This window comes from Schistocerca piceifrons, chromosome 1 (assembly GCF_021461385.2).
Source record: "Schistocerca piceifrons isolate TAMUIC-IGC-003096 chromosome 1, iqSchPice1.1, whole genome shotgun sequence".
Classification (NCBI taxonomy): domain Eukaryota; kingdom Metazoa; phylum Arthropoda; class Insecta; order Orthoptera; family Acrididae; genus Schistocerca; species Schistocerca piceifrons.
The window spans coordinates 650101836-650117926 of record NC_060138.1 but is presented as its reverse complement, the minus strand read 5'-3'; the positions used below and the strand labels follow the sequence as shown (position 1 = coordinate 650117926).

The window sequence follows — 16091 nt, the reverse complement described above, 5'->3', positions numbered from 1 at the left end:
CCTTATATCCCCATTGTGATGGGATGCTGCGTTCCTATTGCCTACTACCAATGTACGATGCCTCTGGTGGTCTAATTGTGAAATAGGCGAGTTGTTTGGTCCCCTGGATCGGACGCAGACGTCTCTTGCGGGGTGGAAAACTGTCTGTGAATTTAAAAAATGACTGGCAGTTATAACAGCAACAAAGGTCCGCTTGACTTACAGAATGAATCTTGGTACCATTCTGCTGCACAGCCATTATCTGCTGAACAATATTCCTCTTCCTCTTCAGGCACTCATCCAATATAACTGCTTTGCATTCTACATGTAGGAGGCTATGGGTGCAGTCTTCGGCTGTATGCCTACAGGCAACATGGCTGTTAATCTCCTCCCGGTCAGACGCCAATCTCTCTTCGATAGAACACATTCAGGTGGCCGATGTGGCCGAGTGGTTCTAGGTGCTTCAGTCTGGAACTGCACGACCGCTACGGTCGCAGGTTCGAATCCTGCCTCGGGCATGGATGTGTGTAATGTCCTTAGGTTAGTTAGGTTTAAGTAGTTCTAAGTTCCAGGGTACTGATGACCTCAGAAGTTATTTACGGTGATTGTGCGATAATGCTCGCGTCCTTCAGCTATTGCAGTCTTCAGAATTGTGTGGATGATATTTTCCCGAAAGTCAGATGGTATGTCACCAGACTCATACATTCTACACACCAACGTGAATAGTCATTTCGTTGCCACTTCCCCAAATGACTTTAGAAATTTGAGGAAAGTTATCTATCACTTCTGCCTACTGTATCTATGGCCTTTTAAATGCCTGTCGTGTCCTGACACAGGATAGAGGGAAGGCAGGGGGCTCAAAGTCAGTTTGCAGTTTCCGAGCGGTGAGGAGCAAATGCAGAAAGACAAATTCCCAGTGAAGGCAGGATGACGATTTGAATCAGCGCCAAACACAGTCACAGGCCACCTGCAAGAGATACAGGTTCTGGGACTCGACAGGATGCTTGCAGCGGAGACTCATGGAATTCAAAGGTCTGCTTAACACTATATATTTGAAGCCGGCCTAACTACTACACTGAATGCTAATTCTAAGCATTGGAAATAGCAAAGGAGGTGACTAGTTGCACAACAGAGGTCAGTGCCTGAAGCCACAGGGGCGGATGTTAGTGGAAGGAACGACCACTAGCAGCACGTTAAGTGCAAACTTGAGAGCAGTACTCCAAGGAAGTCCAGAATGAGATTTTCACTCTGCAGCGGAGTGTGCGCTGATATGAAACTTCCTGGCAGATTAAATCTGTGTGCCCGACCGAGACTCGAACTCGGGACCTTTGCCTTTCGCGGGCAAGTGCTCTACCATCTGAGCTACCGAAGCACGACTCACGCCCGGTCCTCACAGCTTTACTTCTGCCAGTATCTCGTCTCCTACGTTACAAACTTTACAGAAGCTCTCCTGCGAACCATGCAGAACTAGCACTCCTGAAAGAAAGGATATTGCGGAGACATGGCTTAGCCACAGCCTGGGGGATGTTTCCAGAATGAGATTTTCACTCTGCAGCGGAGTGTGCGCTGATATGAAACTTCCTGGCAGATTAAGGTACGAGGTACTGGCAGAAGTAAAGCTGTGAGTACCGGGCGTGAGTCGTGCTTCGGTAGCTCAGATGGTAGAGCACTTGCCCTCGAAAGGCAAAGGTCCCGAGTTCGAGTCTCGGTCGGGCACACAGTTTTAATCTGTCAGGAAGTTTCACTCCAAGGAAGTGTTATAGGCCCTCTATTGTTCCTGATCAATATTAACGACATAGGAGACAATCTGAGTAGCCGTCTTAGATTGTTTGCAGATGATGCTGTCATTTACCGTCTTGTGAAGTCATCAGATGATCAAAACGACTTGCAAAATGATTTAGATAAGATATCTGTATGGTGCGAAAAGCGGCAGTTGACTTTGAATAAAGAAAAGTGCGAAGTTATTCACATGAATACTGAAAGAAATCAGCTACATTTCGATTAGGCGATAAGTCACACAAATCTGAGGGCTGTAAATTCAACAAAATACTTAAGGATTACAATTACAAATAATGTATATTGGAACGATCACATAGATAATATTGTGGGTAGAGCAAACCAAAGGCTGCGATTCATTGGCAGAACAGTTAGAAGGTGCAACAGGTCTACCAAGGAGACTGCTTACACTACGCTTGTCCGCCCTATTCTGGAGTACTGCTGTGCGGTGTGGGATCCGCATCAGGTGGGACTGACGGATGACATCGAAAAAGTTCAAAGAGGGGCAGCTCGTTTTGTATTATCGCGAAACAGGGGAGATAGTGTCACAGACATGATACGTGAATTGGAGTGGCAATCATTGAAACAAAGGCGTTTCTCATTGCGACGGGATCTTCTCATGAAATTTCAATCACCAGTTTTCTCCTCCGATTGCGAAAACATTCTGTAATCACCCATCTACATAGGGAGAAATGATCATCACGATAAAATAAGAGAAATCAGCGCTCGCACGGAAAAATTTAAGTACTCGTTTTTCCCGCGTGCCGTTCGAAAAAAAAAAAATGGTTCTGAGCACTATGGGACTTAACACCTGTGGTCATCAGTCCCCTAGAACTTAGAACTACTTAAACCTAACTAACCTATCACACACATCCATGCCCGAGGCATGATTCGAACCTGCGACCGTAGCAGTCGCGCGGTTCCGGACTGCGCGCCTAGAACCGCTAGACCACCGCGGCCGGCGTGCCGTTCGAGAGTGGATCGGTAGAGAGACAGCATGAAGGTGGTTCATTAAACCCTCTGCCAGGCACTTTATTGTGAATAACAGAGTAATCACGTAGATGTAGATGTAGATGTAGAAAAACACACATGTCGGAGTTTACCGAGGCCGGCCACGAGCGGCAAGGAGTCGGCACCCCAGCGAGCTGTCTGAGAACTCACTCTGAATACAAAAACAGTTTTTAAACAACCGTGGAGGCGCACTACTTCTCCCTTCCTGTAGTTGACACACCAATCCACCAGCACCTAACAGTCTTCGGCCAATCTAGCGAGTCGTTATGCACCACCAGGGCGCCTCTGGCCAGCCACATTTAGATTCCTCCCCTACTCCTACTCGGTAGGTAGGGATGCTTCTGGATTTTACATTAATAAACTCCAAGTTTGGTAGCAACAGCGTTCAGCGTCATGGCCAGCAACAACAGTGTTTTACGTCACTTGGCACCGCCCTCTGCCGTTCTGTGGTTGAGTACTGCACTGTAACGTCTCTAAACCCACTGAAGTTGCTATTCTCAGGAGCAAGTTGCAAGCTTGCTGCCTCTGCTAAGAAGTGCCTTTTCGTAGCCATCTTCTAAAATGGCCGCTTACGACAGTGCCTGGACGATGGGTGGAGTTACCAGTCAATTCTCTGAAGTGAAACTTTTCCCCAGGGACAGCTGCACAAAGCGTTTGCAATTTGCACGGCTCTAGTGTCACTGTATACCTCCGATAACGTAAACGCTACCGTTTTTGCTTGCTCTCTGCATTGTGCATCTCATTTCCTACCTTGGAGTGCCTTAAGCGTAACAACGTACAAGTCATTATGCCGTCGTTACGTGACATGCCTTATTCAGCTGACATACATTTTAATGTAATGTAATATACCCTGTAACTAGAAGTGAAAGAAATAAAAGGTGACAAAAAGAAATCCTATGACTAACTGTGGATTAAATCCTGGACTTTTTAATACCTGGATTAACATTTCCCCAATGTTCAAGGATACAGACAACTAATACAATATTCTGAAATGTGCATCTATCATTTTGCATTTCTTGGAAGATGTACGTGTTACGAGTAGAGCTACTCGAACCGTAACAGTTGTGTTGGTGTCATCATTCAAGCAGAAATTGAATAAAAACATATGCCCGTTTGTCGACAGACTTCATGTTCGATGTTGTCGAACAGAGGTCACATGCTCGTGAGCTACCCATCAAGTAATAGACCGCCATTTCTTGCGTCGTACGCTCGTAAAATGAGAAGTAACCCGTTTTGTGGAGAAGTAACTGAATTTGGCGATAAACAGTGACGGCAGTTGCCGCATTGGACACGCAACAACGAACGCCGCACACAGAGGCAGCTGCGACGCCCAATTACGAGAACGAGAGCATCGTTTGACGGCTGGTTTGTCAGACGAGTGCCGTCGCGCTCAAAGACGCAGCGCTTTGTGCAATTTATTTGATATTGTCTCGTTACGTTCCCATCTCAAATTTTAATTTTTCCCTTTGACGATCGGCGGGGAGCAATTTTGCGCCGCACGATTGCTTGTTAGCGCCAGCGCCGGTGCGGGCGTCGCGAGGCGACGCGGCGGGACCGTGACTCGGCGCGCCGCCGCCAGGCGTCTCTGCTATCGCTGCCGCTTTCCGCTCCGGCGATCAGACACTCGCCGCGCGGGCCGAGTTGGGCGCGTTTTGTTTTCTCTCTGGCTGGGTGAGTGCATTATTGAGAGGAACAACAGCCCGTCGGAGGAGCTTTCTGCGTCGATTAGTTTCAGCGGCTCGTCAATCCGGCAGCAAAAAAAAGGGGAAAACAGAACAAAAGGAAGTGCTGAACACTGGCATTGTCCTGCAACTCTTCTCCTGATAGCTACCAGAGAAAACGTTTGACGAGTAAAAATTTCATTTTGTGTTTCGTGTTACGTTCATTCTTTCAGTTTAAGCCTCGTGCTACTTCGTTTCGGAGATATTATGCCTTATATCCTACTCAAAGAGCCCTTTCTTGCGAAACAAACCAAATTCGCTACTTCGTTTTGTCTTGAAATATGATGGCTCGCAAAACGGAACAAAAGCAATCCTTGGAAACTCTTTCATCTCAGACACTCATAATGAGTTAAACTGACTGCGTATCATGTTCTTACTGCTTATTTTCCAATAATTAGTGTCAAAAGAAAGAAAACTAAAAGATAAATAAATGGCGTTTGAAAATAACTGTGACTATGTTGAACGCCATTTCAAAGTTGCAGTCCTTTCAGTTTTCCGTCGTCCTTGTGCTGTGTACGATGCATATATCCTGAAGTCGTCAATTACTCGGTTAGTTCGTCTATCTCTGGTCGTCTTTCCAGTTTCATTCTTTCTAGTGCATCCTTTACACATTGCAGTCTCTTCTCATCGTAGACAATTTCTTTTCCTGCTCTTGTTCCCAGTATATAATTTCTTATTCACCCTGGGTAAAATACCCTCATTTATAATTTTCTCTGTCCATTTCACATATTTCAGTTTCCTCCGACTGCTCATTTCAAGCTATTTCTTCTCTCTCAGTGGTAGCGTCCATATTTTGGCAATAAAAGGGGCAACAATCCACACACATTTTTGTCCTATATTGTGTCTTTATTGGTCTACGAAAATACTCCTTCTTCTATAAAAATTTTTCTTTTGGTAGCTATCTTTATTTTTAATCTTTAATTACATGTCATGTTACTGGATATTTAGGATGTTAATCTGTTCACCAAACTGTCACAATTTTTCACTTTTATCTTACCCATTAGACTTGTAAAAGATTTTATTTTAATCTGTTTCATATTTTTAATCATTCCATATTTCTCACATATGATTTTCGGTTCTTTTAATATATTGTTATTAGCATTTCGATTAAGTAGTCTTCAGCAAATGTTACACACTACCCAGTCACATTAATGTGACTTGCAACGTGGACTGCTGTGACACGTGCAGCAAGAGTATCAGTGAGGTTGTGGAAGCTACCGACGGGGATGTGTAGCCAAACAGACTACAGTGTGCGAAGAGTCCAATAGAGATGACCCCACAAATTCTCCACTGGGTTTAAATCCGGTGGGTCTGGTGGCCTGGGGATTACGGTAAACTTATTCTTGTTTTGCTGGAAACATATCAAATATAATCGTAAAAGGTTACCTTTTAAGTACTTAAATAATCTATGTACAACGAACATAAATGCTGAGTGGGTACCATCAACGGTCTGAAGTATAATAAATTTTTTGTGTCACCTACAAAATTTTGTTCTTGTGGCATTACGTATCTCAAAACTGATCAAGAAATGTATATTAAAAAATGGAAATTCTAGAGTTTTTCCGCTGACGCCCATGGTCCAGTATTAATTAATAAAGCATTTAGCTATGAATGACGAAGACATTCCTAGAACGTTGGGGTCACCTAATGCCGAGAGTTTGGGAAACCACTACGGTGTAACATGGGACACGGGGTTAGATATTCAGTAAATGCTTTAAATTTTATTTACCTTCTACTCATTGAGTTTTATTACAACTGAACTGATCTTAGTTCATATTCGTTTTATAAAGAAGCTACATATTTGAATCAACCCCACTATAATACGTGAACCACTTTCACGTTCACTAGACGCTGCTGCCGAGTCAGTGCGAAAATTATAGTGACATTGAGATTTAAATGTGTGTACTTCTTTAAATCCCCAGTGCCGACACATTCCTGTGAGTTCAAAATAATGGTCCTGGGAGGTGCTAGAACGCCCACCGTTTCGGCGCATTTCTGCCGAAATAAAGCTCCGATACAGCGCAATATGTAACAAGCCCTACTGTTGGGGGAGCCGTTTCCTAGATGTAGGTGTCGTCGTAGAAGGTTACGGTGTCACAAAGCCTCTAGAGACAGCGTAGTCACTTCCTATACCCTGAAAGAAGCAGACTCTTATTTGGTAGTAAGGAACCTCCTGGTCCTGACCGGCCGAAAAGTCTGAGGCGAAAGCTCCTGTGTCATTGCTCTTTATTTTATTAGATTCTATTTGCCTCTGTCATCGCATACTTTCACCAGTGTCAGTTACCGCTGCTAATTGTGATACACGCTGTTTACAAATTTAGTACTTGGCCGCCTCTCCGTTTGGCGCTAAGTGCCACGTATTAAATTTGTAAACAGCGTGTATCACAATTAGCAGCGGTAACTGACACTGGTGAAAGTATGTGATAACAGAGGCAAATACAATGGCTGATTTTTCAACCTCTTCACATTATAATAAAATTTTCTCGGGCTTCCAGCTGCGACAGATGGTTAAAATCTCATGAGCTCTCGACCTAGCTCTCCTCGGCCATTCTCAAGCGGCAAATGACTGCCGTGTTGACGTTGCCTCGCTGTTATATAGCGCCGCTGTTGGCTGTGACGTCACTTTTGGTGATCGCTTCCTCACCAAATTTGTAATGTTTCCTTTCTCTTCCTTCGGTCACTCCCAATTTAACCTCTCGAAGGCTGCGCCCCAGACTTTGCTGAGCTGCAAACCACCGACCTTACTGATAGTGTTTTCAGATATTATTATGCCTGTAGCTTCTTTTACACCGAAGAGCCTAAGAATCTAGTAACCCTGCCTAATATCGTGTATGGCCCCGCGAGCACGCAGAAGTGCCGCAGCACGACATGGCATGGACTCGACTAATGCTTGAAGTAGTGCTGGAGGAAAATGACACAACGAACCCTGCAGGCATGACTGTAAATCCGAATGAGTACAAGATGGTGAAGGTCTCTTCTGAACATCACGATGCAAGGCAGACCAGATATGCCGAATAATTTTCATGTCTGGACGTTTGTGGCCAGCGGAAGTGTTTCTGGAGCCACTCTGTAGCAATTCTGGACGTGTGGGTTGTCGCATTGTCCTGCTGGAATTGCCCAAGTCCGTCGGAATTCACAGTGAATATGAATGGATGCAGGTGATCAGACAGAATGCTTACATACATGTCACCTGTCAGGGTCGTATCTAGAAGTATCGAGTGTCCCATATCACTCCAACTGCACACGCTCCACACCGTTACAGAGCCTCCACCAGCTTGAACAGTCCACTACTGACATGCAGGGTCCATGGAGTCGTGAGGTTGTCTCCATACCCATAACATCTATCAGCTCGATACATTCTGAAACGAGACTCGTCCGACCAAGCAACATGTCTCCAGTCATCAACAATCCAATGTCGGTGTTGGGGGGCCCAGGCGAGACGTAAACCTTTGTGTCGTGCAGTCATCAAGGGTACAGGAATGGGCCTTCGGCTCCGCAATACCATATCGATGATGTTTCGTTCAATGGTAACGTACGCTGACACTTGTTGATGGTCCAGTATTGAAATCTGCAGCCATTTGCGGCAGGTTGCACTTCTGTCACGTTGAAAAATTCTCTTCAGTCGTCGTTGGACCCGTTCTTGCAGCATCTTTTTCCGGCTGCAGCGATGTCGGAGGTTTGATGTTTTACCGGATTCCTGATATTCACGGTACACTCGTCAAATGCTCGTACGGGAAAATCCCCACTTCATCACTACCTCAGAGATGCTGCGTCCCATAGCTCGTTCGCCGACTGTAACACCACGTTCGAACTCGCTTAAAACTTGGTAACCTGTCATTGTAGCAACTGTAACCGATCTGACAACTGCGCCAGACTCTTGTTGTCTTATATAGGCGTTGCCGACCGCAGCGCCGTACTCTGCTTGTTTGTATATCTCTGTATTCGAATAAGCGTGCTTGTACCAATCGCTTTGGCATTTCAGTGTATAACGCTGTCCCAAAACCACTTCGTCATCGTAATAACAGATGTTTCGTAGAACAGAACTCTGTATCGATTTTTAAAGCATTTTCTGCCATGGCTGATTTTTTAGTATATCATAGGCGTAAGCACCTCCCGTGTTCTGTCCCTGCGTGCTCCACAGTACGTAGTGTTTGGCCGACGTGGTAGCAGACGCACTGACGGCATCTTGTACACAGCGACAGACATAGGTGTGAAGAGGCTTGCAAACGTTTTGCCGGTCTGTAAGTTCGTGACCAAGTACTGTTCACAATGCGGCCAAGAGGAGAATCAGTTTTGCGGCTCTTTGGAAGCCCATAAAGCATAGGTGATCTCAGCCCCTGAGGACTTTCTTCATAGTGGCCTCTTCTAATGATGACTGCTTCAAGAGCTCTGATCTCTTTCGCATTATTCTTGACGTCGAGTCTTTATGTGCATCACATCAAAAACACCCACGACTGTATCAATGCAATTAGACGTCTGTTTCTTGGGCAAGCTGATATAATGGTCAGTTTTGATGTGGTCTCCCTCTTTACACGTGTTCCTTTCGAAGATTGTGTACTTATCTGATAGTGCAATTGTGGGATTGTTGAAGTATACATCGACATTTTTCCTATGTGGCTGTCAGTAATTCGTCCAATTGGTTAGCTTGGCTATGGAAAGTCAGCTAGCTCCATCCGCAGCTAACTTTTTAAAGGAAAAATTTGAAGACATCGCATTAGAGACGGCTCCAGCTAAGCCCAATTGCTTTTATCGTCACCTCGATTACACTTTCATCATCTGGCCCATGGATGTGAAAAACTGACCGACTTCTTATAACATATGAACGGCGTTCACGATCACATTAGGTTTACAATAAAAGTAAAGATAGGTGGTGCATTACCCTTCCTTGAAATCCTCGCTCGCCGGAAAACCAATGGGCATCATAGCCACAGTATCTACAGGAAACCTACACACACGAATCGGCATCAATACGCTCACAACCACCACCATCCGACACATATCGTGGCGTGCTGAATACCCTCGTTCATCGTGCAAAGTCGTCTCAGACACTGAAAATCTGCCACTGGAACTAAGCTACCTCCGACAAGTCTTCCGAGAAACTGGCTGCAATTGTCGCCAGGTATCACACGCTGTTTTTAGGTAAGACGCAAGAGGAAAACATCGCCGAAGATGACTGACTATATATATTATTTGTGTTATGCACTTGAAGAGCGCATTTACTTTATGTCCATTTCCCTGTTGTTTTCTCTTTACTTTCTTCCCAAACTTCCCTCTTCGTGTGCTGTTTTCCTGCTTCCGTTCTTAGGTCCACTTTAGGTCATGTGTTATCTATTTCCCTGTTGGCCAAGTGTTCCTTCATCCTCTGGCTGTGTTCCTGTCATCTCTGTTCAGTCCGTTGTGTTAGTTTGTTTTGTGTCCCTTGCAGTTTGCTTCTTCTGATCGGATTCCTAAGGATTGTTTTATTTTGTATTGTTTCCTTTGTGGTGTTGAGTTGTGCCGTGTCACTTCTTACTTCATAACGAGTGTTTTGTTTTGTATTGTTTCCTATGTGATGTTGAGTTGTTCCATGTCATTTCTTACTTCATTCATCCATTTGTTGTTTTTCCTCATACTAACCCAGTCCAAGATCTGCCCCATTATCCTATGTGGCACTATTCTGCTGATGTGTCCGTAAAACTGTAGTCTTCGTTTCCTGATTTGGTTTCTTCTTTTCTCTGCGTGTTCGTATAGTTCTTTAGCTGGCCTCTTTATCCATACCCCATGTTTTTGCGTCACCTCGAATATTTTCCTGAGTATTTTTCGTTCCGTCATCTGTATTTGTTTCATTTGTGTCAGTCCTTGCACTACTGTATTCTCGGCTGCGTATAGTGCCTCCGGTAGCACAACCGTCTCGTAGTGTCGTAGCTTGGCCTTTCGTGAGATAGCTTTCTTATTGTAGTGATTCCAAGACAGTTTGTTGGCCTTCTCTATTTTCGCTCTTTCCTCTTCATTATATACCTTATTTCTTCCTATAATCTCTATTGTTTCTCCTAGGTAATTGAAATTTTCTGTTCTGTGTATTGTCCCATATCTTGTATGTAGTTCAAATGGTTCAAATGGCTCTGAACACTATGGGACTTAACTTCTGAGGTCATCAGTCCCCTAGAACTTAGAACTACTTCAACCTAACTAACCTAAGGGCATCACACACATCCATGCCCGAGGCAGGATTCGAACCTGCTACCGTAGCGGTGGCGCGGTTCCAGACTGAAGCGCCTAGAACCGCTCGGCCACACTCGCCAGCTGCTGCGCGTCATTCTTTCGGTATCTCTTCTGTTTCCCATATATGTTTCATAATGTAGCGCATGTGTTCAGTCAGATCCGAGTCTTGTAGCTTCCAGAAATCCGCGATGACTCCACCTTCTCCTCGTGCTTTATTTTTCTTGAGGTTCTTGATGATTTCTCTTATTTATTCTATCAATGGCAGTTCGCTATCTGGGTTTGGTGCGGTTCCTCTGTGTCCAGTTTGTTTGTTGGTGATTCTGCGTTTAGGAGTTTCTAGAAGTACTTCGCTAGGAGGTTATAGTTGTTCTTGGTATTGGTCTCTAGTGTGCCTTCCGGTCTCTTAAAGCAGAGGTTCGGTGCTCGGTATTTCATCATGTTTTCTCTGAACGTCCTGTAGAAATTCCTCTTGTTCTTTGTGAAATCTGCTTCTATTTCTTCTAGTTTCTGTTTGTCATAGTTTCGTTTTTTTACGGATAATTTTACTTGTCTGTTTCTGTGTTTTGAAAAGATTCTTGCCATTTTTCTGTTATCTTGTTGCTATTGAACTTCTTCCATGTGTTGATTCGTCTTTCGATTGCTAGGGCACATATATGGTTCCACCAGCGGTGTTTCCTGGTTCTCGGTGCTACTGCTAATTTCATGGCATCTTGAAGCTTTCCTGATAGCTGTTCGCAGTTTTGCGTTGTTCCTATCTTAATTTTCCCTAGTATTTTCTCTTCGTTGAGCGTTAGATATTCTGGGTGTGGTCTAATGATCTTAGTTTTCTGCTATTTCCTCTTAGGGGTTAGGTGTGTCTTTGTCTGTAGTAGGTGGTGATCCGAGCCAGAGAAGCCCTTTTGTGTGTTGATGTTCTGGATTTCCGTCTGCGCTTCTCTTTGTATTATGACGCGGTCGATCTGTAAATCTCCCTTGCCATTTGGGAGTTTCCGCGTGGTTAATTTTTGTATGGGTTTCCTGAAGTTCGTTGGCATGACTTTGAGGTCATCGGTCTCGTAGCATTCTACCAGGTGACTCTCGTTTGGGTTTGTGTCACAGTGTGGTGTATATCTTTCTGTAACGTGTCTGTATTTTTTTTCTTTTCCTAGTTTTGCGTTGAAGTCTCCTAGAATAATTTTAGTTCGGTGTGTAGGCATTTTCTTGGCTGCCTCCTCCATTACTGTCCAAAAGTCCTCAATAGCTGCTAGGTCCTTTCTCTTGTGGTCATTTGTTGGTGCGTGTGCGTTTATGATCGTGTATGCCCTGTTTCTCGTCTTAATTGTCAGTGTGCTGATTCTTTCGTTAGGCGACGTGAAATCCATTACTGCGTCTGTGATCGTCCTGTGTACTGCGAATACTGTGCCATAGAGCCTGAGATTCTTACTGTGTGTCGATGGTTTTCCCTTGCAGGTCCCTGTGTTGAAATGGTCTTCGTCTGGGAATATTGTTTCTTGTAGTGCGAAAATTTTGATCTTGAAACTGTCTGAAGTATCTGTGAGCTGTTTCATCTTGCCCGTCTTGAGTAGTGTGTTCACGCTTTGTGTTTGAGAAGCTCCAGTGCTTCTCGTGATGTCCGCTAGCTCCCGGAATCCGATGCTCATGACTGTTCCAGTTTATTGACTGGGGCGTAGGATAGTGAGATTTTCCTCGTTGTTCCATCATGATGTTTAGTGGTTGAATTTGTGGCGTGTTGCCGAGAACAACCTGATTTTCCAGATCAGGAGGTTGGTTGAGGCCACCGCTAACATGTGATACAGACGCCTTTTGTAGCTGCCCATTGTGGAAACCGACACTACTGACAGTTTTGGTCCCCCCCCCCCCCCCCGAGTATTTCATTATTACATATATTTCAATACTATGTATTTCAGTTACAGACAATGTAATTTGTGAACAGTCCTCGTGTACCTGTTGAATCTTGAGAAAAGAAAGAGTAATTTACAGACTGCTTTTTCAGTCACGTCTCGGCCCGCAGTACCTCCCATCAATGCGACTCAGCGTGCAGGACGCATCCGCGCGGTCAGGCATTGTCGGGAGGTGCGATTGTCGGGCTGTCAGCGGCACGCGCCGACCAATCACACGCCGCCATTGTCGCCTGACGCCGCGTCGCGAGCGGGAGAATCCGCGTCCGAAGCCAGCGCGTTCTGCCGGGACCACTGAACACCGCCGCGCCAAATACGCCTGAGCTCTCTCTCACCACCAACTCAGCTAGGGGAGGGAAACTCGCGTTACTGTCGTGGAAGCAAATGAAGCCCAAAGTTTTACAATCAAAAAACTTTTGAAAAGCAAAATCAGAACTTCTGAAACATGTTTTTAATTAATCACATATACACTAATGCTCAGGCTTTATAACAATTACCTACTGAGTAAAATGGGCTTCCAAGCTCAGACGCATACGGACGGTATGAATTTAATTGTTCCTGATTTTCAGTCATCCCACATACCGTAACTTTCTTGCTGATCCTCCAGTATCTTTTCGGTACCATCGTTTGACCACACAAAATGGTCACTAAAAGACACTGCAAGAGAACACTATAGAATACCTAAAAATTCTATCCCACAGTCACTTAAGTGAACCTTTCCCCATTACTTTGGTTTTTCTCTGGTTTAAGCTGTCTGAAAACAGAAAAGCTCATTCATCAGATGTTTTTCTTTCTCATTGACAGAGCTGTAATCTTTATGAGTAGATGATACTTTTCATTCCTTTGATTTTTAAAGACTATTGACATTTGCTTAAGGATGACATATTTGACACAATACTGTCAGAATTTGTTCTCATTTTTCCACTTTCTGGTCACAACTGATTCTCCTTCCACGCCATCAGAAGCTGAAATCGAATTTGCACTACAGTCATTCACTTGTTTCTTTTCCTTCACAGCTTTCTGACACTGATTTATCGCTCATTGCACATATTTCTTTATCCCGCACTGCAATTAAACAGACAGCTTGTTTTTGCTTAGGGTATTAATTTGTCCTGTCTGTATCATTCTTCTGCAAAACCTCTGAACTGCAAAGCAGCAGACCTTTAGGTAAGCCCGTGACTTCGGTCCCAAAATTATCTATTTCAACGGACACTCCCTGCTCATCACCTGTTTCCTCTATGTGTACAACACTCTTGCGTACTATACACCTTGCTTTACCCTATTCATCGTTCTCCATCAGAGGCACTATCACACATAACATGTTTACCACCAGCTCAATTCCTACGCTCACCGTTAGCCAATCACTCGAATAGAAAACAGTCAAAAACAGGTTTATTCTCACTCACCATTTTGAGTTGACGATGCTGAATACTGATCCACGTCATCCCGTTGTCACTTCTGACACAGTGTAATGGTGTGGGGAGTGCATGCACTGATTACTTGCCAGGATGGTCGTCTCTAACCTAGACTGGTGTGTGCAGGACGATGGCTGCGTAGCACCAGCTACATGACGGTAGTGGAAACAGTACAGCTCTAATGGCAAACAAATTCTTTGTTCCGCATGATACAGGTACAGAGACAGATGGCGGCGCCTCAGTGGCATGTGTTAACTGACAGACAACGGTAGTATACCACTATAGCACGCAGTGGATGCCTACCCGCAGTGCTGCATGGATGTTAGACAATTGCGATGCCTCCATTACTGGAGAGCCAACAGCTAGTACTGGCCTAACGGATGTTTGCTTGACGTTCAGTGTACTATGTTTAAACTTTTGCTATTTAATGAACAAAGGTAATTCGTGCTAACGACAAAACACATAATCGAATACACACATTGCCAAACAATTGTCAAAATGTTTTGAAAAAGTTCTAGAACTAAAATCTGATACAATGATTATAACAAGCTTCTTTAGTCTGGAAGTATTGGCCTTCAGAAGAACGTTTTCTCAAAACTTTATTTGGTAACCCTTTGGTAACTGGAAATACGGAGAATAAACAAGTTGCTTCGTTTTCAAATTATATACAGTACTAATCCTAAATACATCAGATGAAGCTGATCTAAGCCTCTAAGCCACGTCACTAATTCTAGAATTTGGGTTTTCCAGTGTCATGGTTGTATTATACCTGTGGTTTTAAAAATTCTGTTCTATATAAATTTTACATTTTATTGACAGAGTAGACTTTCTTTACAATTCGTCAAGCTCAGAACTTAGTGATAATTTATTTGCTTTGAGGCGTTTGTTTGCTTTCAAATACGTCATGGTTGCCTTTTCATAAAGACACTGGTAGTTCTCTTCATTTGTACACTTGCATCATCAGCAAACAGCACAAATTTGACATGTGTTGTAAATGTATATCTTTTACATATAACAGAAACAATATAAAACCGAAAAACTAGGCCTGCGGTGCACCAGTTTTGATTTCTTCGACTTCTAAACTTGTATTGCTATGTGATGGATGTGGAACTGAAACTACTTCCTGCCATGGAGATGAGATCAAAATCACAAACCTGCTATATCAATTACACCAGACTACAAGTACTTAAACATTTGCTCCAAGATGCTGTGTTACAGTTAAAATACTTAACAAAGTCACAGTATATTGATGAATGTAATTCTTCATTACACATTAAGTCTAATATAACGTCTCCTGAAGTAAATAGACTTTACACTCTATTTTCACGTTCAAACATTTATACCCTGAATTTTTTTCATATATGTGTTTATAATTTTTTGGACAATCGAACTATTTTCTTTTAAACATCGATGATAATGATAATTTGCCATTATTGTTTACTATTGAATTTTCTCCTTTTTTGTGAAGTTGCTCGACAACAGCATATTTAATAGTATCTGTTGAAATAAATACAAGTGAAGATTCATCACATGCATTATATATTATATTACACAGCCTATATGAAAAACATTTGATGGTTTGTTATTTACTTTATGGTAATTGTTTTAATTTCTTAGAAGAGTTGATGGCAAAGGAAACTTATTTGGAGATGTAAGATATAATCAAACTATATCAAACTTAGTTTGGGAATGTTTTAGTAGAAAATGTTCGTTTCCACTAAAGACGTTTTTTAACCTAAACTGTCTGTGACTGACCAATAAAATTTTTCAAAAACCCTTAGCTTCTGTGTCCATCTTTGATCAGTTTATTATTTCCTTTTAAAAGAATTTTCTCATAGTCCTGATCCAAATGTCTTCCCCAATTTTAGATACATTATAAAAGTTCTCATCTTCAGGAATTTATTTCTTCCTAAAAATATATAAAGTTTGCTAGATGATGAGTTTGTTTGGAATCTATATAATTAAAAATTTAAATGTTCATTTCTACAAAATTGTGCATCTCCTAAAGTTCTTGGCCAAATTTTTTGACACAACATTATAGTCTATCATATATCTTAATATATAAAAGACGTAGTATCTTCAAGAAATGC

The 16091-nt window shown here is 43.1% G+C and overlaps 1 non-coding gene across 1 annotated transcript; it reads left to right on the top strand.

The window, feature by feature from the left end:
- The first annotated feature begins 1621 nt into the window (after nt 1–1621).
- Nucleotides 1622–1696, top strand: Trnas-cga. Its single transcript has one exon. It is a non-coding gene; the product is annotated as a tRNA-Ser (tRNA).
- The last annotated feature ends 14395 nt before the right edge of the window (nt 1697–16091 follow it).